Source organism: Macaca nemestrina, chromosome 11, assembly GCF_043159975.1.
Source record: "Macaca nemestrina isolate mMacNem1 chromosome 11, mMacNem.hap1, whole genome shotgun sequence".
Taxonomy (NCBI): domain Eukaryota; kingdom Metazoa; phylum Chordata; class Mammalia; order Primates; family Cercopithecidae; genus Macaca; species Macaca nemestrina.
In genome coordinates, this window is record NC_092135.1 from 10819809 (window position 1) to 10844934 (window position 25126).

Sequence of the window (25126 nt, forward strand, 5' to 3'; positions counted from 1 at the left end):
CAGAAACATCCTTACGCCTGGGTCCTACCCTAGATTCTGAAAGAATTGATCTGAGATGCGACCTGGGCACAGGAAATTCTAAAAGATTCCCAGGTGATCCTCATGAGCAGCCAAGGCTTAGAATTGCCCTTAAATGCACAGCTGAGCTCAAAAGAAAGCAAGGATCCCCAAACAGGAAAGAATCAGAGCAGTAAGAGCAGCAGTTCCTGCAGTTCTGGATGGTTGCTGTTCTTGGTAATCTAGGATTTAACGTACATGTGTATGTGTGCGCATGGACACACACACACATTCACATGGCTGGGAGACCAGACACACACACAAAGTAGGAGTTAGAATTGAGACACCTTTTCAACTGAGAACTGAGAAATCAAGACCCTTGAAGGAGCATACCATCCGTGAGCCAACAGAGGAAAATGACAAGGAAGCTTGTCTGCCTGGGCTCTGGCTGTAGGAAATTCTCTCCTGAAAACCTATACCCACAACACTCCTCCAAAGCCAATAAAGTAACATGAAAAGTGGTCCCAGGATGCCCATAGTGCTGGAACCCCAGAGAATGCTAAATGAAACCTTTCTGGGGGAACAAGGAGCAATGAAGACAGTTCGTGAGTCTCACAGGTAAAGCCTATAATTCCAACTCACAAAACACAAGCAAATCGCAATTCATGAGAGTCAATAGCAGTAACAAGCAGGACTCTTCAGGCAAGTGTTATAAAAAGTATTAGTTGATCAATTTTAACAAAGACAAAAGCAAAATGTGAAAAAAAAATGACATCATTGAAAGACCAGATGGAGTTGAAAAAGAACCATTTTGAATGCTTAAAATACTTTTTAAGTACTTTAAATGAAAAGTAATGATGCTCATAGCAAATTTACAGAATACACATAAAAAGCACCTATTATTCTATCACCCAAAGATACTCACTATTAACTGTGTATACCAGAATTTTATCTACACCTTCCTATATTTAAAACCTGTTTGAGGCCATATTTACATAGTATTGCAAGTTACTTTTCATGTATTAGATTTCTCTGTCTTCTGAAACAGCAAAGACTGAACATAATCAAGCTTTCTCCTGATGACCTCAGGGCACTCATCAGTTAGTGAAGGGCCTTGGCTGCCAGGAGTCCAGATCACATTTGCTGTTCTCCCCGCTACACTTGACCATTTACCTGCCTACACCAAGCGTTCTTTCCACTTCCCCTTTGCGAATTACGAGCTTTTTTTTTTTTTAAATAAGTGAACTAAGCAATTAACTAGATAATTATGCACACTGAAATGTGGCTAAAATAGAATAAATGGGATAAGAAGCAGACCTCCCCAAAAGGCTTGAGTTTAGAAGGTGAAACTACTTCTGGCCTCATTTCTGGTCCACACCGTTTCCTACAGAGCTGAGGTTTGTGAATGAGGTTGGAACCTCCAGACCATCAACCTGTCACACAATTTCTCGGAAGCAGTCCTGGTCCTATGAATTATTATGGCCGTCTGAAACGGATATTTTTCCAGGCTTGGGGGTGGGGGGATACTTTCAAACAGGTGTAGTTATCTAATTCTGAACTGCTATTTTCAAAAATAAAGTCAATCTACATAGAAGAAATAATAAATGAATTGAAAACTATTCAGCACACCCAGATACTTCCCAAAATATCTGTCCTTAAAGTTCAAAAACTGAAATAACCATAGTGGATATTTCCAGCCTATATCACTGCTTCAGTCAACTTGGCACGATTAAGGGAAAGAACAGGGAAGGTAGAGGTGCTGACCACATGCCCCTCACTGAACCAATCCTGGAAACAGCAACCTCCAGACTTTGGGTGAAACTGCTTTGCAAAGATTCTGACAGTGAGAGAAGCCCAACATGCTGACTCCATCGTGCCTCTGGTCTCACAGGCTGGCATCTTCTCTTATTCCTGGGCATAGGCCACACCCACCACGAGAGGAATTTCTAGTTTAACAAGGATAATAGTCCCTCCCTAAAATTGATCCTTTCCTTGTTCAGGGACTGAAACTGCCTTTATAAAACTAGTAAAAGGCCATGAGATTAGGATTATGGGAGGGGCCCGAGTTCCGCTAAAATACAGGCCTCCTTTCTATAATCCCTTACTGCTCAGGAGTCATGGTCAGAGGTCACAAGATTGGGACTACCCTAGTTGCTCCTCTAGATAACATCAGTGTTGTAAAGCCTAACATTGGTCTTTTGAGATGTTTTTCAGACTGACCCCACCTGGACTCATGACTCAACCAGTTCTGTGGTTCCTCACCACCATCCAGAGGTGGACTCAGTGCACAAGCACCATTTTCCACAACCCTATAATTGCATCCCCAACCAACCAGCAGCACCCTTTCCCTAACCCCCTGCCTACCAAAGTATCCTTGAAAAACTCTAACCTCTGAGCCTGTAGGGAGACTGACTTGACTGATAATTCCAGTTCTCCCAGGTGGCCAGCCTCAAGTCCACTGAACTCTCTTTACTGCAATACCGTGGTCTCAGTGAATTGGTTTTGTCTCTGCAGTGGGCAGGAAGACCTATCGGGCGATGACACAGGGTATTCGAGATAAGAAACTTATAACTGTTTAAGCCACAGAGAGTCTATTGTTGTGTTTGCTTTTTCTTGTACCAAAAACATTACAGAACATAGTCTTTGCCCTCAAAAAACTCAAAGACTAGTGGTTCTGACAGATTAGTAAGTAAATGATTACAGTACAAGATGATAAATTCTATGGCAGAAGTATGCAAGTGGTGCCCTGGGAACATGGAAAGACACATCTATATCAGGCTGGAAGGTCAGAGGAAGTTTCCTGGAGGGACATCATATGAACTGAGATCTGAGGGAACTGACTAAAGACAGGAGGAGAAGGAGCAGGAAGGAAAAAAAAAATCAGTCAAGTTTAAGAAGCTCACAGTAATGATTTAATGGCTATAATGGAAATGCCTACCCAATAAACGTGTTCTGAAAAAAATACAGGTATCTTCCCCAACATTTTATCCCAAAAAGTTTCAAACACTAAGAAAAATTGAGAGAACTGTCCTGTGAATCCGTACACTCACCGCCTGGACTTTACAATCAACATTTTGCTCCATTTGCTTTATCATAAATCCATTCATCTGTCATCTCTCTACCCATCAATGCATCTCATTTTCTGATGTATTTCAGTACAAGTTGCTTATACTTCGTCCCTAACATGAAGCACAGACATTCATTTTCCCCAAAGCAATTAGACTTCCCCCACTGAATTCACTAACAATTTCAGAACTACATCTTGGGGTGGGGACCGCTTGCAAACCATAAGGTAATACGGATAGGGCCCTGATCCTATTCGATGGGTGCACTTATAAGAAGAGGAAGCGATACCTGGGCTCTTTCCACCATGTGAGGACACAGTGAGAAGGCAGCTCAGGTATCTCTTCCTCTTCTTCTAAGGCAGGAAGAGAGCCCTCACCAGAACCCACCATGTTGGTGCCCTATCTCAGACTTCCAGCCTCAGAACTGTGGGAAAATCAATTCCTGTTGTTTAAGCCACCCAGTCTATGGTATTTTGTTATGGCAGCCTGAGTTAAGACGGCACCCTTCAACATGTTTCTATCTACTCGCACAAAAGCTCTGTTGTTTGACTCAAGTTTGTTCAAAAAACATTTGGGCTCTACTCTGTGCCAAGTTTTGGGTTTCTCCCCTTAGAAAATTCAGTCTTCCCAACGAGACTTCTATAAATAAAGCATTTTAATGTAATTTCTCACATGCAATGATAAAGATGGTACAAGACATAATGGAAAGCATAATGAACTCCAGGAAAAGGGAATCGGGAAGGCTCCAAAGGTGAATAACAGTCCATTCAGCAGATGGGAGTGAGAGCATGTTTCAGCTTAATACATAGCACGTGCAAAGCAACAAAGGCATGAAACATCACAGTGGGTTCAGGCATCACATAATATTGAAGCATAAAGTATGGGATGGGGAAGTGCCTGGGTAATGAGTCTCCAAAGATAGCTCTATCTGTCTACAAATGGGCCTAAAGTGCCATCTTAAGAAACTCTGATTCTAGAGAAAACAGGGAGCCACTGCTAGGCAGGTCCTCCAGCCCATCTTAGCTTGTAAGGCACCGAATCAACAAGGATATAGAATAACAAGACACTCCAAACTAAGAATGTCCACTTAGATGACTTGTTGGGGAGGGGAGGCAAGAGCACTGGGAAATGGTTTTTCTATGTTATGTTATATGAAACACTAATATTAGATAGGACTCTCTATCACTTAGCATAAAACCAAATACCAGAACATATATTCACTTGAGAAGCAAAATGTATTTTGAAAGCAAATCACAGTATATAAAACCATACATGGTAGGATGAAGAGGTGGTTTCTACTAGCCTTAGTCCCATAGGCTAATATAGTCAGTCTTTCGTTAAGCTTGAGCAAAGAGGAAATGCATTGGTAAGTCGAGTCCAAATACCACCCTGCAGTATCATAGGGTTGTCATGAAAATCACAAACGAGAATCTGAAAACCTACGGGAAACTAAACTCTCAGTCCCCCTCCTAAAATTCTGTGTCCTGAGTAATATGGCAACAGAAGCACTCAGCAGAACAGTCAAACATTATACACCTGCAAATAACTGCATTCAGCACTCCTCCAGACAGTATGAACTGAAGGTAACCTAATATATTGGCCATAATAATATTTGAGTCTGGCAATCCTAAAGCTGGGACGATGTAGGGACAAAAACAAGAACGGTATTGAAAACAGACCCCTGAAAAATTAGGGATCCAGAAATCCATACCTATAACAAATATTAAATAAACAAGAGAGAAGGGAGGGCTCTATTTCAGTAGAACACCAAGGGGAGACTGGTCAAGGTGGAGGGCACACCTCAGTCAGAAATTTTTCCTATAATCACATTTTCCTATAATCACAGAAATGACCTTTCCTTTGTTTTAATCCTTACAACAAAAACTAACCCGATTTTAACCAGTTATTTTCCATTGTTCTATCTCCCTGTTCTGAATCCCTGTTTCAAAGAAAGTAACTTTGAAATGGCCTATTTTGGGTTCTTAGTTTCTGCATTCTTCAGCCCTTCTCTGTCCACAAAGTCAGCCTCCTCTCCTTAGCTCACTCAAACACAATCTTATGGAATCACGTGCTACTCAATACCAGAACTGCAAATAAAGCCAGTTAAGATCTTTAAACTACATTTGTGATAATTTTGTCTTTTGACTTTACAAAAGCTCAAACTCAACAGTAGAGTTAAAATTCAACTTCCTGTTATTTCTTTCAAAGAAGCGTTCCAACAGGAAGCAGTAATGGAAAAATGCAGGGAATCAAAATATGGTAAGAAATCTTTAATTCAACAGTTAAAGAAGGGGAAAAGAATTTGAAAAGCAAGAGAGAATTATAAGAAGAACTGAAAGACAAACAGATTAGGAGAAAATATTTGCAACACAAAACAAAGTAATATCCCTAATGTATAAAAAGCCCCTGTAAAGCAGTAAGTCAAACAACCTAACTTTTTTAATGGGCAAAAAATGAAGAACTAAAAGTGGTCACAGATAACAAACATATGAAGGTAAACCCAGTTTCTCTAGTAGTCAAGGAAATGTAAATAAAACATTAGATTGGGTTCATCAAGAGTTTGGGGAAATGAATACTACTGATAATAATATTAACTGTCAAAACCTTTTGGGAAAAAATAAGCAACAACTAAAAGAATTGTTTGTAAAACTCTTCTAGGAATTTATTCTATAAAAGTATAAGGATATAATTACAAGAATGATTTTTTGTCACCACAAAGAATGCTACAATAATCTTTAAAATTTCCATCAATGGGGAATTCTTGCATAAATTATGATAGTGAGAGGTGAAGCCAGCTGGACTTCCTGGGTCGAGTGGATACTTGGAGAACTTTTCTGTCTTACGAGGGGATTGTAAAACGCGCCAATCAGCACTCTGTGGCTAGCTAGAGGTTTGTAAAATGCGCCAATCAGCACACTGTAAAATGGACCGATCAGCGCTCTCTAAAATGGACCAATCAGCGCTCTGTAAAATGGACCAATCAGCAGGACATGGGTGGGGTCAAAAGAGGGAATAAAAGCTGGCCACCCCAACCAGCAGCTGCAATCTGCTTGGGTTCCCTTCCATGCTGTGGAAGCTTTGTTCTTTCACTCTTCCTAAGAAATCCTGCTGCTATTCACTCTCTGGGCCCGTGCCACCTCTGAGAGCTGTGACACTCACTGTGAAGGTCCGCAGCTTCATTCTTGAAGTCAGTGAGACCACGAACCCACCAGAAGGAACAAACTCCGAACACATCTTGGGAACAAACTCCAGACACATCACATTTAAGAGCTGTAACACTCACCACAAAGGTCCGCAGCTTCATTCTTGAAGTCAGCAAGACCATGAACCCACAGAAGGAATGAACCAAATTAGAACTAAATTTTAGATTATACAGCTATTGAAAAGAATGGGGAAGTGCTATATGTACTGACAGGGAACAATGTCCAGATGTATCCATTTAGGAGGTACAAAATGGCAATAATCCAAATTCTATCAGAAACGTGCAGAAAACATATAATACAATGTTATTTGTTTAAAAAATTTGTTTGTTCATATATAAACAAAGAATTGTTGTAGGACACACAGTTAATACTGGCAACAATGAAGTTGGACTTTCCTTCTATTCTTTCCTTTCCTTCCTGTTCTAAAGCTTTCTGATAGACTTTCATTCCTGATCTGAAGCTTGCCTTGGTCTCTTCTTCTGCTTTAAAAATAAATTTTAAAAACACATACTCCTTATTTTGCCTAATTTGAACAAAGTAAACTGAGGAAATCTGAACACTGATTGGATTTCATTTATTTTAGGACAGGTTCTTGCTCTGTCACCCAGGCTGCAGTGCAGTGGTGCGATCATGACTCACTACAGTCTTGACCTCTTGGGCTCAAGCAACACCCCCCACACACACTCCCGTCCTGGGCCCTCTGCCCCCGACTCCAGAGTAGCTGGGATTACAGGCATAAGCCATGGCATCTGGTCGGATTAGTCATTCATTGACTGATGGTGACAAGGTAATGCATTATGTACTATTCTCTGTCCTTTCGTGTATGTTTGAAAAGTTCCACAAAAACAAACATAAGGTAAATTAACTTATACCACAAAGGGGGATTTACTAGCAGACTACTAGTGCATGTCACTGACTCAAAACGAAAAACTATGCTACAGGAAGGAGGCCGAGGATAGGGCTGGGACTCGGGAGGAACTGGACACAGGGCCCTGAGAGCTGCCAGACCATCCCTGTGATTCTCGCCACGTGCTGGCTCTGTCTCTCTTCCTTGCTGTGGATCAGCTTTCACCACTTGGCAAAAGCAGAGATGCCAATTTGTAAAATTTGGTGGCCTGCAGACATACTTTGTTTGTTCATATAGTGCTTTTAAGAATTCATTTAAGCCAGCATGGTGGCTCACGCCTGTAATCCCAGCACTTTGGGAGGCTAAGGAGGGTGGATCATGAGGTCAGGAGATCAAGACCATCCTGGCCCACATAGTGAAATCCCATCTCTACTAAAAATACAAAAATTAGCTGGGCATGGTGGCTCGTGCCTGTAATCCCAGCTACTCGGGAGGCTGAGGCAAGAGAATCGCCTGAACCCAGGAGGCGGAAGTTGTAGTGACCCCAGATCGTGCCACTGTACTCCAACCTGGCAACCAAGCAAGACTCCGTCTGGAAAAAAAAAAAAAAAAAAAAAAATTCATTTAGTTACTTACATTTTTTAAAGAACGATTTCACATAAAGTCCAAATTTTTGGCATCTCTTAAAAAATCAAGAAGTCTGACATTCCTAAGTACGACTCGGCTGGTGCTGCGGAGCAGCTGCCGCTTTTGGAAGGGTCATACACTATCTGAAAGCCAGTGTAAGCCTGCTACACTCTTACTTCCACCTGCCTCACTCGTTTGCCTGGCTCCCTGACCCAGCTTCAGACAGGATGGACCCAGTCCTCCCGATCTCATACCCAGACCCTGGCCTGAGTCAACTGACCTCCTTGGTCAAGTTCCCCTTCCCTTGTGTAGCTGCTATTCTAATTAGCACCAGGGAATGGAATATGTTTATATGCTCATACACTTTACGACTCACTTTCCATGTCTATAAAAATCAGAAAGTTGAATTAAGTGATCTAAATTATCTTTCCATTTTTGACTGTTTTTTTCTGACATTAGATATGCGAAACAACTCTAATTAGCCCTCCTGTTTGCCTAAGGAAATTTGTTTTAGGTATTTCTGTTACCTAACAGATACCTTTTTACCTGTCCCTCCCCACCCACCCCCCCCAAAAAAAGAAAAACTAAATTAACAAAAACAAATGAAATTAAAACAAAAACTAGGAGGCTTTGGAGTCCCTTCTTGTAAGCAGGAGGCTGCTTCCGGTCTGTACCTCTGTGCACATGCTATTCCTTCTGCCAGGACTGCCCTTCCTCCTGATGGAGGAGGATCGCCTATAATTTCAGACTCAGCCGGAATATTTCCTCCTCACCTTCCGAGATATGCCCCAGCCAGCTCATCCTCCCAGTCTCAGAGGGCCCCCATGCCTGTCAATACTGTCTACCATTTCACTTCGGGAAAGTGGTGATTTCCCCCAAGATGAGGTCTGTTTCTCCCACCACACTTCAGGCCCATTCATCTTTGTGTGCCCAGCGTGCCTGGTACTTAGGGGACGATCAACATTCGGTAGATAAAACACCAGAGCTGGTGTTCTCCACCTGGGTTGTGAGGCCTCAAAAAGATAAGTGGTAGCTGGTAAGCTTTTTACTTACTTACTTTTTTGAGACAAGGTCTCACTCTGTCGCCCAGGCTGGAGTACAGTGGCGTGATCATGACTCACTACAGCCTCAACTTTTGGGACTCTAGCAGTCCTTCCACCTCAGCTTCCCGAGTAACTGGGACTACAGGCACATGCCACCACGCCCAGCTAATTTTAAAAAATTTTTGGCCAGGCACAGTGCCTCAAGCCTGTAATCCTAGCACTTTGGGAGGCCAAGGTGGGTGGATCACAAGGTCAAGAGATTGAGACCATCCTGGCCAACCAACATGGTGAAACCCCATCTCTACTAAAACTACAAAACTTAGCTGGGCGTAGTGGCACACACCTGTAGTCCCAGCTACTTGGGAGGCTGAGGCAGGATAATCTCTTGAAACCAGGAGGCGGAGCTTGCAGTGAGCCGAGATTGCACTACTACACTCCAGCCTGGGTGACACAGCGAGACTCCGTCTCAAAAAAAAAAACAAACAAACGTGGTAGAGACTAGGTTGCCCAGGCTGGTCTCAAACTCCTAGCCTCAAGTGACTCTCCTGCCTCAGCCTCGCAAAGTGTTGGGATTACAGGCATGAGCCACTGTGCAGCCTAGTATACTCTGAAACATTAATGCATTTATCTCATGACTTTCCTGAACTATAAAGCAATGATAAATGGTGGGAGCAATTTGCAAGCTGATTTTAATATAATTATTTCTGAAATAAAGTTCCCCTCTACCCACCCATGGAATCTGGGATTTTGCTAGCCTTACAGATGGTTACCAATTTATACAGATTCGCTCTGAAGTTCCTGCTACCTGAAGAGGCAGCTGTGGACACATTAGAGCTACGGGACTCCTAACAGCTGAAGGCAAATTTGGAATTAGCATACATGTCCCTATTCTGAATTACTTACTCAAATAAAATCCTATTTAGAGACTTAAACAGATTCTACTACTACTTCTACTGCTATAGCATCTCTAGTATATTGCATACTCTCAGAATTTGTATGATTTGTCCAGAGTCACTTAACTAGTGGATGGCAGGGCTGGGACTGGAGCCCTAGCAGTCTACACTCTGAGCCACTACATGGTCTGTGCTCTATGAGTGGATTAGAGTGGGGTGGGGAAGAGCTTCAAGTATGATGTGAAATGTTGAAACTTATTTCAGGGACATAGATCTATGGCTCAGAAAGTTCACTAAAGAGGGAGAAAAATGCATAGGCAGGCAACACAGAGCACAAGCTCTAAGACAAAGACCTGAGAGAAAATATACAACAAAAAATAGTAGTTATACAGTCATGCATCAAAAAAAGACGTTTGTCAATGACAGACCACGTATACAACAGTGGTCCCATAAGATTACAGTCCTGTACTGTCACTGGGCCTTTCCTACATTTAGATATGTTTACACAAATACTTCCCCATTGTGTTACAACTGCCCACAGTATTCAGTACAGTAACATGACGTGCAGGTAGCATGTTGAGCAAAAGGCTGTACCATACGGGCTCGGTGTATAGTAGGCTACGCCACCTAGGCTTGTGTAAATATACCATGACGTTTGCAAAACAATGACATTGCTTAAAAGCATTTCTCAGAACATATGCGTCATTAAGTGATGCGTGGCTGTATATACAGAAGAACTGAAAGCAAGGACTTCAACAGATATTTATACACTCATGTTCACATCAGCACACAATAACCAAGAGGTTGAAACAACCCAAATGTCCATCAGTAGATAAACAAATAAATCAGATGTGGTATAAATGTACAATAGAATATTCAGCCTTAAAAAGGAAGGAAACTGACACATGCTACAACATGGATCGCCCTTGAAGACATTATACTAAGTGAAATAAGCAAGACACAAAAGGACAAATACTATGATTCCACTGATATGAGGTACCCAAAACAATCACACTGGGAGACAGAAACCAGGACAGAATGGCGGCTGCCAGGGGCTGGGGGAAGAGGGGAGTGGGGAGTTGGTGTTTAATGGGTGCAGAGGTTCAGTTTGGGATGAAGAAGTTCTGGGGATGGATAGTGGTGATCCCTGCACAACAAAGTAAATGTGCTTAATGTCACTGAACTGTACCCCTGAAAATAAGTAAAATGTTGAATTTTATGTTATGTACATTTTACCAGAATTTTTAAAAAATAGTTATATACCAACTACAGTGTGGGACAGGAAAACAAACCCTTGACTTGAAGTCTGCCATTAGGAAGCCAACAGTTTTGGTTAACATTTTTCGTCCTCAGTCTGATCTATAAAATACAGGACAAGGCCAGGCGCGGTGGCTCACACCTGTAATCCCAACACTTTGGGGGGCCGAGGTGGGCTGATCACTTGAGGTCAGGAGTTCATGACCAGCCTGGCCAACATGGTGAAACCCCGTTTCTACTAAAAACACAAAAGTTAGCCGGGTATGATGGTGGGCGCCTGTAATCCAAGCTATTCGGGAAGCTGAGGCAGGAAGAATGGCTTGAACCCGGGGGGTGGAAGTTGCAGTAAACTGAGATCTCGCCACTGCACTCCAGCCTGAGCAACAGAGTGAGACTCCATCTCGAATAGATAGATAGATAGATAGATAGACAGACAGACAGACAGACAGACAGACAGACAGACAGACAGATAGGCTGGCCGCAGTGGCTCATGCTTGTAATCCCAGCACTTTGGAAGGCTGAGACAGGCAGACCTGAGGTCAGGAGTTTGAGCCCAATCTAGCCAACATGGTGAAACCCCATCTCCACTAAAATACAAAAGTAGCTGGGCATGGTGCCGGGCACCTGTAATCCCAGCTCCTAGGGAGGCTGAGGCAGGAGAATCGTTTGAATCCCGGAGGCAGAGATTGCAGTGAACGGAGATCGCGCCACTGCACTCCACTCTGTGCGACAGAGCAAGACTCAAACAAACAAACAAACAAACAAACAAATAAATAAAACACAGTACAGGATAGGCGCAGTGGCTCGTGCCTATAATCCCAGCACTTTAGGAGGCTGAGGCGGGCGGATTGCTTGAGCTCAGTAGTTCAAGGCCATCCTGAGCAACATGGTGAAACCCTATCTCTACCAAAAATACAAAACATTAGCTGGGCTCGGAGACTGAGGTGGGAGGATCGCTTGAGCCTGGGAGGCAGAGGCTGCAGTAAGCCAAGATTGCGCCACTGCACTCCAGCCTGGGTGACAGAGCGAGACTCTGTCTCAAAAATAAAATGAAATACAGGAGGACTATATCCTCAGGACTGTTATGAAGATTAAACGAAGGAATACCTATTAAAAGAAGTTCTCAGTAAGCACTTAGCTGCTCTTTAAACATCACTCTCACCTAGGCACAGTGGCTCATGCCTGTAATCCCAACATTTCAGGAGGCCAAAGCAGCAGATTGCTTGAGCCCAGGAGTTTAAGACCAGCCTGGGCAACGTGGCGAAACCCATCTCTACAAAAAACACAAAAATTAGCTGGGTGTGGTGGCATGTACCTGTAGTCCCGGCTACTCAGGAGGCTGAGGCGGGAGGATCACTGACCCTAGGGAGGTCCAGACTCCAGTGAGCTGTGATCTCACCACTGCACTCCAGCCTGGGCAACAGTGAGAACTTATCTCAAAATAAATAAATAAATATCACTCTAATATTCTAGAAGGTCTTGAAAAAGCAATCGGCCTCAGAGCCAAATACACGCTAAGGCAGGAAAAGCTGCCAGTCCATAAGAAACAGGTAAGGCAAAAGACTTGTTACTCAGATGCAGTTCCCCTTGTCCCGAGGAATGAAGGGGCCTGGCTTCAAGTCCTCCTTCAGCCACTGACTCACTAGAGGATTAGGCAAGTCATTCCCGCTCACTGACAATATCTGCCCTGCCTACGTCTCAGGGCAGTGGGGAGGGACACCTGGAAAACATGTACCAAAGGCATACTCAACCGGGTAACAAGCACAGGCATATTCTCATCAACGGAAGCCCTTCATACCCTTCTTTCTTCACCACTCAAAACACAATGTAATTTCCCTTAGAGGCATAACCAATGGGCATTTCAGGATGTCCCTGTCCTAAATCTCCCCAGCAACTCCTGAAACGGCTCTAACAAAAACAGTCTTGCCTTCTCCTCCCTGCTGTGTCAGTGTGTGAAGCCTGAGAGGATCACACAAGGAAGGTGCCACCTCCCCAGCCACGTTTGGGAACTACGGTGCTAGAACAGGACCACCCTCCTCTTAGGGGGAGCACACTGCTGAACATCTGTCCTGAACAGTCACCACCAGAAGTGCAGGCGTCCCCACCCTTCCCTATGACTAGGGCTCTCAACCCAACAGGACTGCATCCACCTCCTGAAATGGCTAACCCACCTGGTCCCTGCAACCTCAGGCACCCCAGCAAACCCTTCGAGAGCCTCCACCTCTTCTAAGAATGTTCCTCTACCTTCTAGCTCTGTCTGAGACCTGGGTGTGCCCTGGGGACACCACATCAAGCAGACGCTATTTCTCCTCCATGCCATGCGCTTCAGGGCCAGACAGACCAGATACGTGTCCTTCCTCCCTCCTCAGTGTCACCTGCACTTCAGTACCTCCGTTAGCCCCCTCCCTCTTACAAAAGCCCCCACACATTTGAGGCCTGGGCTTTCCAGCCATAATAGCCTGTCCCTCACCTCGTTACTATCCACTACGGACCTTCTGGTCACTTCTCTCATTTATTGAGGACATCTGCTTCTGGTCTGCAGACTTCCGTTCTACCCCAAGTCCCGTCGTCCTCCCCAGTGACACCTGCGCATATGGATGTCCCAGCCAAGCTTGGCCCCTCTCAAGTCCTTGATCCTCTCTTCTCTGAAAACCCTTTCCTTCATTCTATCTAACATTGTCATGGCCAAAACCTGAACTTCACCGTCACCAGAAACAGTTACCTCCTCTAACCTCTAGCCTCAGCCTCCATCCTTCTTGTTCACTTGTTCAAATACCCCCCCACACACAATCCTCTGCCCTCTTGAAACCTGCAAGCATTGGCCTCCAGCACTCTCTGTCTGCGTAACAAGCCCCTCTGGGCTGCACTGCCTCCCTTACCAGCTTAGATCCCAAAGCCCGACATGAGAAAACCCTCTTGCAGATACCTCATCTCCCTGCTCCCTTCCCCTCCATCTCACTCGCTGTTTTCAGCACCTGCACCCAGCACGCAAATGCTGCTGTCGAGGGAAAGAAACTCAAGAAAGCAGCCTCCCAGCACTCCACTTTCAATGCACTTATGATCACAAACCACGAATGGGCACTCCCCCACACTTCCTAGTAATCTCGCTGTGACTCACCCCGTGCCCTCCCTCTGCTCACTCTTTTTTTTTTTTTTTTTTTTTTGAGACGGAGTCTCGCTCTGTCGCCCAGACTGGAGTGCAGTGGCGCGATCTCGGCTCACTGCAAGCTCCGCCTCCCGGGTTCACGCCATTCTCCTGCCTCAGCCTCCGGAGTAGCTGGGACTACAGGCGCCCGCCACCACGCCCGGCTAATTTCTTTTTGTATTTTTAGTAGAGACGGGGTTTCACTGTGTTAGCCAGGATGGTCTCGATCTCCTGACCTCGTGATCCGCCCGCCTCGGCCTCCCAAAGTGCTGGGATTACAGGCTTGAGCCACCGCGACCGGCCCTCTGCTCACTCTTGACAGATAACCGAACCTCATTTGTCCCAGAGAACATGAAGCCATCAAGCCCAAACTCCCTCAGGGCTCCTTCACCAAATCTACAAACCTTCCACGCCCTTCTTCTCCTTGTCTCCAGCCTCATGGAGTGCACAGTCCTGCTCTTAGCAAAGGCCAAGCCCTCCACCAACACCACACCCAAGAACTTACTTCCTACCACTACCCTTTTTCGGCAGCACCCATCAGTCTTTACTTTGCTACAGGATCATCCCCAACAGCGTGTAGACTTGAATCTTCACCCTAAAGACTCGCACATGCGTGCATGCCTTTGACCCCCATATATCCTTCTAGCTAATGACACAATTCCTCTATAGGAATTATCTATGCTAACACTTCTCAAACTTTAATGCATAGTTTACCTGGGAATCTTGTGAAAATGCATATTTTGATTCAGTAGGTCTGGAGTGGAACCCAAGATTCGGCACCCCTAACCTAGTCTCTAATCATGCTCCTGACCCACAGGCCCCACTCTGGGTAGCAGAAGTCTGTGTTCCCTTCCCTCACTATTTATGGAAACCATTCCAATCCAACTTCCTCCCAACATAAGCTCACAGAAACTTGTGAGATCAAGATCACCCACAAACTCCACGTAGCTGGCTCCAATAAAAACTCTTCTTTCTTCCTTCCCATGCCATCCTCCTCTTTAAAATGAGCAGGTAGCAAGAGCGATAAAATGCTGCCTGGAGAGCGAAGGCCCGCAGCAGGCCAGTATAGGGCCCCTCCCAGCGTCCCCCTCCTGAAGCCATCCCTCCTGGCTTCCACAGCCCACATTCTCCCACAGGCTGAGCGCTTCCCAGGTGGCTCTCTGGGCCCTTTCTCGGCGCCACTTGCCAGGCATTCCTCCTCCCCCTCTAGATGGCAGCACTTCTCAGAGTTCAGTCTTGCTCCCTCCTCATCTGCACTCTCTTCCCAGGTAACCGCATACAGCCCAGTGGCTATACAGACAACTTACGAACCTGAGGATGCAGCCCTGCCCACTCTCCTGGCCCCCAGGCTCACAGCCTTGCTGCTGCCCCTGCCCACTGGGCTGCCACAACTCAACTTATTCCCAAAATAGAACTCTTCATTCTTCCTCCTTAAAATCTGCTCCTTCACTATCCCCCATTTAGTAGCTACCAAAGTCACTACTAGTATCCCTATTGTTACCAATGACCTGGAAGTCATTCTTAACTCCCACTGCCTCTCCCCAGCTCAATTCATCACCAATTCTATGGATTCCATCTCCAACATACATTTCAAATCCATGCACTTCTTCCATCTTCTCTGCCACCATCCACTCAACACTTAGGTCACTTAGGTCACCCAGCTTCCTAAGTGACCCCTCACTGCCACTCCAGCCCCTCTTCAATCTGTTCTCCACACAGCCCTTCCAACGAAGCTTCTAACACTGCACATGACACTGTGCTTAATGCTCCTTAAAGGCTCACCATGAGCAGCAGCTAAACCCTCTACTGGCCATGGCCTCCGTGGCCTTTTCCTTGCCTTCCTCCAGCCCTGTGAATGTGCCAAGCACTTTCCTACCTAGGACTCCTCCCATATCCCCCCACCCTGATGCACACATACGTATACACACACACACACACACACACACACACACACACACACTGCATTCAGGAAGGCCTGAAGCAAGAGGAAGCAAAGTCTAGTCAAGAAACTGGAGAAAGACCTTCACAGCTATCTGCAGCAGAGAGAAAGGCGGAGCCCAGTACAAGATGACACTGAGGAGGAAAGGAAGGGCAGGATCATTCAAGACCCCAGTGTAGGCCAAGTTTAGGGATCTGGGACCTTTGAACGCACTGGAAAGCCATTGAAGTATTTCAAGTAAATGGGTAACATAATTAGGCTTGAATGTTGAAAAGGTAATTGTGGCTACAGAGTAGAAAAACAGAGGGGTCAAGAGCAGATGTGGGTGTGTACCAGGCCAGGCCGGCAACATGGTGGGGACTAAAGAGATGATAATGCCCATGAGGAAAGTGACTAAATGTTAGACCTACTTAAGATGTTAAAAAATGGCAGTGTTTACTAAGTGAACAGATGTAATTTGAGATGTTTAAAAGTCTTGCCATGCAAGTATTACTAGAGGTATCACATTGGCTAAAATTCATTCCTCACAATAGGATCAGCTATCAGCAGTAAAGCACTGGCCACCAATCCTTCCTGTGGGAGGAAGGAGGGAGATTACAAGGAAAGTAGAATGAAAGAAAAGAAAGATACTAGCTCATAAATTAGGGCAGAGGATGGGAAAGGGGCCAAAAATAGGAAGCAGAGGAAGTGCAAATAGTGCTGACTTTTCAACTCTGCCTAACAGTGACTCTAACAACCTTCAACTGGATTGGGAAGAACAAAAGCTATTCTCAGAAAAGCTTGTCTTCTGAGGTTGAAATTTAACATGATTAATGAAATCTTTCGTTATAAATATGCACAACTCAAAGGATATTCATCATAAAAAATATCAGGATCATAAAATTTTTAGAGATGAAAGGGACTTAGAGGTCATTTAGCCAGGCTCAGGCTCAGGATTCAGAAACTCTTCTCTCTACCTGTAGGCACTTCAGGAAGATTTCATCCGGAGCTAAAAGAATAGCGCCCTTCTATCCAGGTGGATAATGAAAATGTATGAGGGTCTCAAAAGAGAGCTGAAGAGCTGCTAGGCAAACAAGCAGTATCCAAAGTTTTAAAATAATGGGGAAGAGTAAGAGGGTTTAGGTTCTCCAAAATTTTTCAGCTACTTTGCCAATGAGTTTTATTTTTAAGAACGCACAGATAATGAATGACTAATTTTAAGCCATTCATCAAAGGAGATCACCCTGTCAATATTTTTTTACCAACTTGTTTTGGGGTAAAAGAAAAAACTTCAGACGTTCCTTTTGGTTTAGGGACCAGTAAGATCTGAATTTCTAATTTCCAAAGCTACTGCATACTTGGCTAATTCCAGCATCTGACAAAGAACCAGAAGAAAGAACATAAAAGTTTCACGTACAATATTAAAGCCTCTAGAATAGTAAAGACCCCAGCTATGTTTCCATCTCCTAAAGTATACTTCAGTAAACATCGGAAAGAAAGATTTTCTCAATGATGTTTGGACTAAACCTTTAAAAAGTTGTGGTGGCTAGCCTCCAAGAATACTGATGAGCCCTGACCTCCCCTCTTGTAGTCCTTTCCCACATTGTACCAGATCTGGTCTGAATGCTGGAAGAAGGGATGGTATGCCATCTCCAAGATTAGACACTGGATTAGTCTGTTCTCACGCTGCTATGAAGAAATATCTGAGACTGGGTAATTTACAAAGGAAAGGGGTTCAATTGACTCACAGTTCCACAGGGCTGGGGAGGCCTCAGAAAACTTACAACCATGGCAGAAGGCACCACTTCACAGGGCAGCAGGGGAGAGAATGAGTGCCAGCAGGGGAAATGCCAGATGCTTGTAAAACCATCAGATGATGTGAGAGCTCACTATCAGGAGAAGAGTATGGGGGAAACTGCCCCCATGATTCAATTACCTCCCACCGAGTCCCTCCCACAACATGAGGGGATTATGGGGATTACAATCAAGGTGAGATTTGGGTGGGGACACAGCAAAACCACATCAGACACCAATATACTGCTGCTTCCATCTTGATCATTATCATATTCATTCTCTCCCTCTCTCCCCAACCCCCTCAGATCACTTTCTCTGGGGAGAAAAGCCATGTTGTGAAAAGCCCTGTGGAGAGGCCCACAGGGTGTAGAACTGAGGCCTCCAGCCAACAGCCATGTGAGTCTGCCATTTTGGAAACAGATCCTATGGTCGCGGTGGAGCTTCAGATGACTGCAACCTCAGGAGGGAGCCAGAAGCACCCAGTCAAGCTGTCCCCAGATTCCAGAACTTCAGAAACTGTGTGAGATCATAAATGTCTGTTGTTTTAAGCTGCTAAGTTTGGGGAAATTTGTTATGCAGCCCAGAAAACTCATTCAAAATGTGGGCAAACTACAGGCAGCCAGGCGCGCAGGACCAAACTACTAAATTTCCTTCAACTCATGCCGTATACTCAGTAAAATTACATAGCTTGGAACAGTGCTATCTATAAAATGCCCACAAAGCACTGACAAAAGCAACAATGAAAACAATATATTGGCAATTATCAATTAATGGCAACTTTTTCCACATTTAGATTTCGACTAAAAAACAACTAGCCACCACCACCACCAACAACAACAAAAACAAAAACAGCCAAGAGAACACTAATGAAAATTATAAGCAGCTACTTTTTTTAAAGTGACAAACTTGAAATTGAGACCAGGTTAGAATTTTGCAATTGCTGTAGTAAGCAATGCGGTCCCTCTTTGACACTCACTTCCACATCCTCTTCATCTTTCTTTTCACTGTCACCCATCCAAGGCTCATTAACTCTCTTGCCTACTGGCCCCTCTGCTTTTTGGAATATCTAAGAATATGTGTACACATAGACCAGTATTTATATTCCTAGCTACCAAAAGAACTGAGGAGCTAAAGAAGACAGCCCATGGTCAAATCTCCAAAGCCATATATTTAACTGGTATGGCTTGGATCAGTGGATCTGTGCCAAATAGACAGCTGACACTCAGTAAATGTAAGTTTCCCTCCTCCTTACTACTCCGCCGTGTGATGAGGGAAGAGTTCCTTTTCCTCTGTGCTCGGCTCTCTTTGCGCTAACATTCAGAACAACATGCATTCATTTAAAAAAACAAAACAAACAAACAAAAAAGCGTCTGGCATGTCTAGAGCAGGGGCTGGTTAGCAGTAACTAGAGCCAATGAAAAGTGGGACTCCTGTATACCACCTGCAGACAAGTTACACTGGAAAACTACAGAGTTCACCTAGATCTCTTCCCACTCTAGTTGTTATGTTGTCTCCAAATTTAGCTTTCAAGAAAGGTCTCTAATGATGTTTCTAACTTCCATAAATTACATGAGGGGGGGTAAGAATTTAGTAACTAAATGCAAAGAGATATAGTAGGATTATGTGATTTGGAACAAAGGATTATCCCTGCCAGACGGGGTGGCTCACGCCTGTGATCCCCAGCACTTTGGGAGGCCAAGGTGGGAGGATGGCTTGAGCCCAGGAGTCCGAGACCAGCCTGGGCAACACGGTGAAACCCCATCTCTAAAAAAAATATAAAAATTAGCGTGACGTGGTGGCGCAAGCCTGTAGTCCTAGCTACTCGGGAGGCTGAGGTGGGAGAATCACCCGAGCCTGGGAGGTCCGGGCTGCAGTGAGTGGTGATCGCACCACTCCACGCCAGCCTGGGAAATAGAGCAAGATCCCGCCTCCCCCCGCCCCCCCCAAAAAAAAAAAAAAAAAAAAAAAAACGATTATCTCAATTCTCAGGCTTAAAATTTTTCATGGAATCTCAAGCCATCTTCAGCCAAGGCAAGAATTTAGAACTTTCCTACTCTCATTTTCTACCAAAATCTTCTCATATGCCGTGAAAGACTCTAAATCATGTTTCTCTATCCTTATGGTCTAGGTTCCAAGTTCCCAAAAGATATCTAATAACTTACACTATTTTCCACAGACAATCCTGGGAAAATGTTCTACTCCTCGGGCAGAGGGAAATCTGGCTGAGATCTCCGAAAAGAGTGCTGTTTCCAACGGGAAGCAATGTGAATGGGCAAGGAAGGAAAGCCCCAGATATGGTCAGAATAAAGCAGACCGGCTGACAACTAGAACCACGCACCAAAAATATGTCTCCCTGGCCGCCTTCTCCCCCGTTCCCATTTCGTTTAATCCTAACAATTAGGGTAACTATCATCGCCCCTCTACAGTTGTTGACTCTGGAACTCAGAGGCGGAAACACCGTGCTCCACATCACAACACTGGTAAACTCTCAGAACCTGCATCAAACCTAGGTCTTCAAACTCACCCCTCCTGTTTTTCCCAATATGCAGTGCTACCTTTCATGGTCGCCCCACTTCTGAGCCTTGACCTGTTCTGAGCTTTGACATCCAACCATCTTATGGCTCTGCTTTGAACATCAGTCACTGACACCTCTAAAAGATTCACTATCCCCTCTGATACTCCATGCCCACCATCCATCCCCAAAACTTCAGAAGAAATGAGGTTAGAAAACCAGGACAGAGCAGAAAGTGCACTGTTCTACAAGAGCTGAAGACGAGTCACAGTTAACCCAGATGAGCAATCAGCCAAGTCTCTTCCACGGCCAATTCACTCAGTCCGCCAGGCACAAGCACTTCTGTCCAGGAGGCTCACCTGATAAGAACACCCACCGAAGTTCCAACGTTTCTCGTTGGAAATGAGCACAGAGAGGACACTGCTCACGCAAGCAGTGTGGACGCAACAAGCTCCGCAGCCCTCCACCGAGCACGGATAACCTCACACCCCCACAGGTGGCGAAAACAGGGGCGGCGATGCCCAGTCCAGGCGCTTCCCCTTAGAAGCCCCTTCGCCGCTGGCCCCTATCAGAAAGGAACGGGGAGGAGGCTGGGGGAGAAATAACTTTATGCTCATTTGCTAGACAGGACCAAAACAAAACCAGCAAACCGAAGCCCTTCAGGAACACCGCCCAGTTCACGGCGCGTGCAAGTTCCGAGGGCAGTAAGTTTTTGCAACACTTCCCAGCCCTAACCCTGCCCAAGCTGCAGCCGGAGGACTGAGGAAGTGGACGGTCCCGGGCGGGAGGCCCGCGGCAGGAAGTGGAAGCAGAGCCATCTGCGGGATAGTGAAGGAACGGCGGCGACAAGGGAGAGGCGGAGGCCGCCCCCGCTTCCTCAGCCCCAGGCAGCCCGAGAGGCCGAGACTCCCCCAGGGAGCCCCCTGGAGCGGAGCGGGGCCGCTGCCGGGGCGTCGCCCTCCGCCGGCCTCGGGACGCGACGTGTCCTGCCGCCTCCCGGCCACAGCCCGGCACGGAGGGATCAAGACGCTGCGGGCGCGCGGCGTACCCCACTCCGCAGCCCGCGCCCCACCCCGCCCGGAGCCCGCGGGCGCCGCACCCTTACCAGAGACCAGTCCAGCCGCCTCCGCCGTCCGCACCCGGCCAGCCGCTCTTAAACGCGCCCCGCCCCCTCCCGGGGCCGGACCCCAGCGGTCCTACGCCGATTTGTCATTGAGTAGCCCGGCTCGCTTTCCCACCCCCCGAGCGCGCCCCCGGCGTCGCCTAGGCAACCCCTCCTCTCGAGAGCGCGCCTTCGCTTCCGTTCTTGCCCTCTCCTCGGAAACCACGCCCGTCGAGGGGCTGTCAGCCAATCCGAGGCGGGTTTTCCAAGCAGCGCGCCTGCCCCGCCCCCCTCTGTTTCTCTCTTTGCCCCCGCCGACACGGAGCTAGTAACCCTGCGGCAGTGGAGGAGCTGCCCGCCGGTACTGAGGGCGGGTGCGGGCGGGAAAGGTAGGGGCGCCAGTTGTGGGATTCAGGCCAGGGCCAGGACGAAGTAATGGAAAGCAAAAGCGAAGGACAGACCTGATCATACAGAAACAGAAAATTACGAGGCGGCGAAGAGTGCTTGAGCGCGGCGATGGGGACGCCGCCAGAGGGTCCTGGGGCAGGACTCCACCTGCCGCCACCACTCGCTTCGCTGATGACATCCCATCAGCAGTAATCGAGTTACTGAGTGCATCGCGGTGACGGGACCCAGGCCGCCTACAAGGGCCAGAATCCCACCCCAGCCACAGCCTCGAGTCTGGAAATGCAGTGGTCAAGCTCCCGGCCAACAGGTTTTCTCCTGCCAAAACCCGAGAACGTGTGATTTTGTATCCAATACAGCTTCATCTCGGTGGATTTTTCCTCCCTAACCACCTCCGCCTCCACAGGTTTTGTGACCGTGCGACCTCATGCGAGTCACAAGGCATCGCAACTAACAGTTTAAATGTCCGCCTCTCTTATCTCTAAGGAAGAGAACTATCTCTTATGCAATGTGATATCCATGGCTGCTGGCACAGTAGAATTAATTATTTCATTGTTGATCATTATAAGTTAGGATGCACGTGTACTATACTGGAGACTTTGGGCCATGATTAGATTGCTATGTATCTACCAGATCCAGTCCCTCCATCAGCATCTATATCAAAAAGCACAGAAGCTTTACCTTAGTCTTAAATGATCAGCTTAACAAAAAAAAAGTGCAATCAGAAGAATATCCTAGTGTTAGCCTACTATTTGAAGTATTCTGTTTTTACCATTCTCATTCACATTTAAAACTTTTATTGAGTGCTAATTGTATGACAGACACTTTGCTAGGTATAGTAAGGAGATGGGGTAGGAGGCTTCTCAAAGAGGAAGCTCCCTAGTATTTATAGCCTAGAAGAGGAATCAGACCCAAACCTTTTCTTATGGAGTAACAATTAAGTGCACAGGTTTGGAGTCTGGAAGCATAGGATTAAAGGAGGGCTCTACCTTATGACTAGCAGTTACTTAATTAGGAAACTACTTCTGTGGGCTTTAGTTTCACCAACTGCCCAATAGCAGCACCTCCACGCTATGGGTATGAAGATGTACATGAAAGTCCACGTAGAGCTCTCAGTACAGTGGTAGGAACTTGGTGAGTGCCTCACGAATGTGAGCTTACACAGTGATTGCCACCAGAGGCCACGATGTACAGTCAAGTGCATGATCACCAACCTGGCACAGCTTTATCTCCCAAAACCCATCTGTATCAAGTGTGACCGCGTGCAGCCTGGTGGAAAGGGCCTGCTGTGGTGGTATCCTTTGTCAAACGCAAGTATAGAGAGGAGAGCAGCTGCAGCGGCCTACCCAAGTGAAAAGGGTACTGTAGTTGAGGGAACAGGGTCAGAAATCAGGTCACAGGCCAGGATTCTCCTGTTTCCACCTGCCCCCAGCCCCCAGGACCCACAGCAGCTGCAGGAGGTTTCCCCACCTTTCCTGGGGTGCTGAAGTGCCATTCCTTTGCATTGGTAACAGGATGAACGGGGCTTTCTGAGAAATGCTGCATTCATTCTCTGCCTGCCTAGAACTCAGAGGGGTCCTACTGGGACTCCTCCAGCAGGATCATCTGTTCAGATCCCGGACATGCCAGACCCTGAGCTGTGTGGTAGAGTCAGACAGGAGTGGCAGGACCCTTTCGGTGGGGCAGTATCATACAGGACACCAATAGGGGAAACGTGTCCCAGCAGGAGAAGGGCACCAAGAGGCCACCAGCCTTGGCTGCCTCTAAGATGGCTCATTCCAGGTCTCAGGGGACCTCTTGTCGGCTGAGTTTTCCTGCCAGAACTCTGACTCCCAGCAGAGCCAGGGGCTTGAGCAGCAGGAATACATCCTTCTACTTATTGATTACTGTGGGAGTCTTTAGTGCTGTGTGACAAACATTTCTACTCCTCTCTTCTGAGCACTGGGAACTTCCTAACCCTGTAGTTGGGTGGAGCCATGTGACTAGCTCTAACTGATCACTTGTGAGCAGAAATGACACATAAATCATTTATAGGCTGGAGAAGTTAATTGCCAGTATAAGACCCTCCAGAGCCCTCTTGTCCTTGGTATGGCTACTGAGAATGTTAGAAAATGTGACTGCTCCATCAGCCGGGGTTTCTACAATGAGCACACAGGCCCCCTGCCAACCTGTGATGGACATTTAGAATGACTGAGAAATAAGCCCTTAACGGTTTGAAGACACTACGATGTGGGAATTGTTTGTTACTGCACGTAGCTTAGCCTGCTCTGACTGATGCAAGGTGAACAACTCAGACAAAAGGACTGAGAAGAGGCCAGTAAACAGACAAGCCCCCTGATAATTACAAATTACGTCATTACAAATTATTTTAGACTGGGTGATCAAAAAAGATCTCTCTTGGGAGGTGACATTTAAGCTAGGACCTCAAGGATGAGAAAAATCAATCTTGGCAAAAGTTGGGGGTGGGAGGAAGGTCAGGAGAGTATTTCGGGCAGAGGCATAAGCCTGTGCAAAGTTCTGAGGCAGAAGAAAGCTTGGTACTGCTGAGAATGGCCAGGAAGCCTGGAACCGTGAGCAGGGGAAAGTGAGTCACACAGGGCAAGAGCCAGATGATGCAGGGGCTTCTCGCTTATATGGAGAAGTTTGAAATTTACTCCTAGTGCGGTGGAAACTGTTGAAGAGGTTTGATATGGTTTGGACATGTGTCCCCTCCAAATCTCATGTTGAAATGTAATCCCCATTGTTGGAGGTGGGGCCTGGTGGGGGTGGGTTTTGATCACGGGGGCAGATCCCTCATGAATGGCTTAGTGCTAGCCCCTTGGCAGTGAGTGAATTCTTGCTCTGAGCTCACATGAGGTCTGGTTGTTTAAGAGTGCGTGGCACCTCCCCACCTGTTCTTATCCCCGTTCTCAGTATGTGATGCACCTGCTCCCACTATGCCTTCCACCATGACTGGCAGCTTCCTGAAGCCTCCCCAGGAGCAGATGCCAGTGCTATGCCTCCTGTACAGCCTGCAGAAACATGAGCTAATTAATAATTAAGCCTCTTTTACCAATTACCCGGTCTCAGGTATTTCTTTATAGCAACACAAAATGGACTAACACAGATGGGCGAGGTGGCTCAGGCCTGTAATCACAGCACTTTGGGAGGCCGAGGTAGGTGGATCATGAGGTCAGGAGTCGGAGACCAGCCTGGCCAACATGGTGAAACCCCATCTCTACTAAAAATACAAAAAAATTAGGCAAGCATGGTGGCGGATGCCTGTAATCCCAGCTACTCGCGAGGCTGAGACAGAGAATTGCTTGAACCCAGGAGGCA

General features: G+C 46.3%; 1 protein-coding gene across 4 annotated transcripts in view; it reads right to left on the reverse strand.

Moving 5' to 3' along the window:
* Positions 1 to 21561, reverse strand: part of LOC105492471 (RAS like proto-oncogene B) — a 52183-nt gene extending 30622 nt beyond the window's left edge. Inside the window, exon 1 of one of the 4 annotated variants that reach the window (XM_071072605.1) lies at positions 21407 to 21561. The gene's annotated coding sequence lies outside the window, so the exon portion shown is untranslated. The remainder of the gene's footprint in view (positions 1 to 21406) is intronic. The other 3 variants (XM_011759642.3, XM_071072606.1, XM_011759643.2) reach the window with 3 other exon arrangements.
* Between the last annotated feature and the right edge of the window lie 3565 nt (positions 21562 to 25126).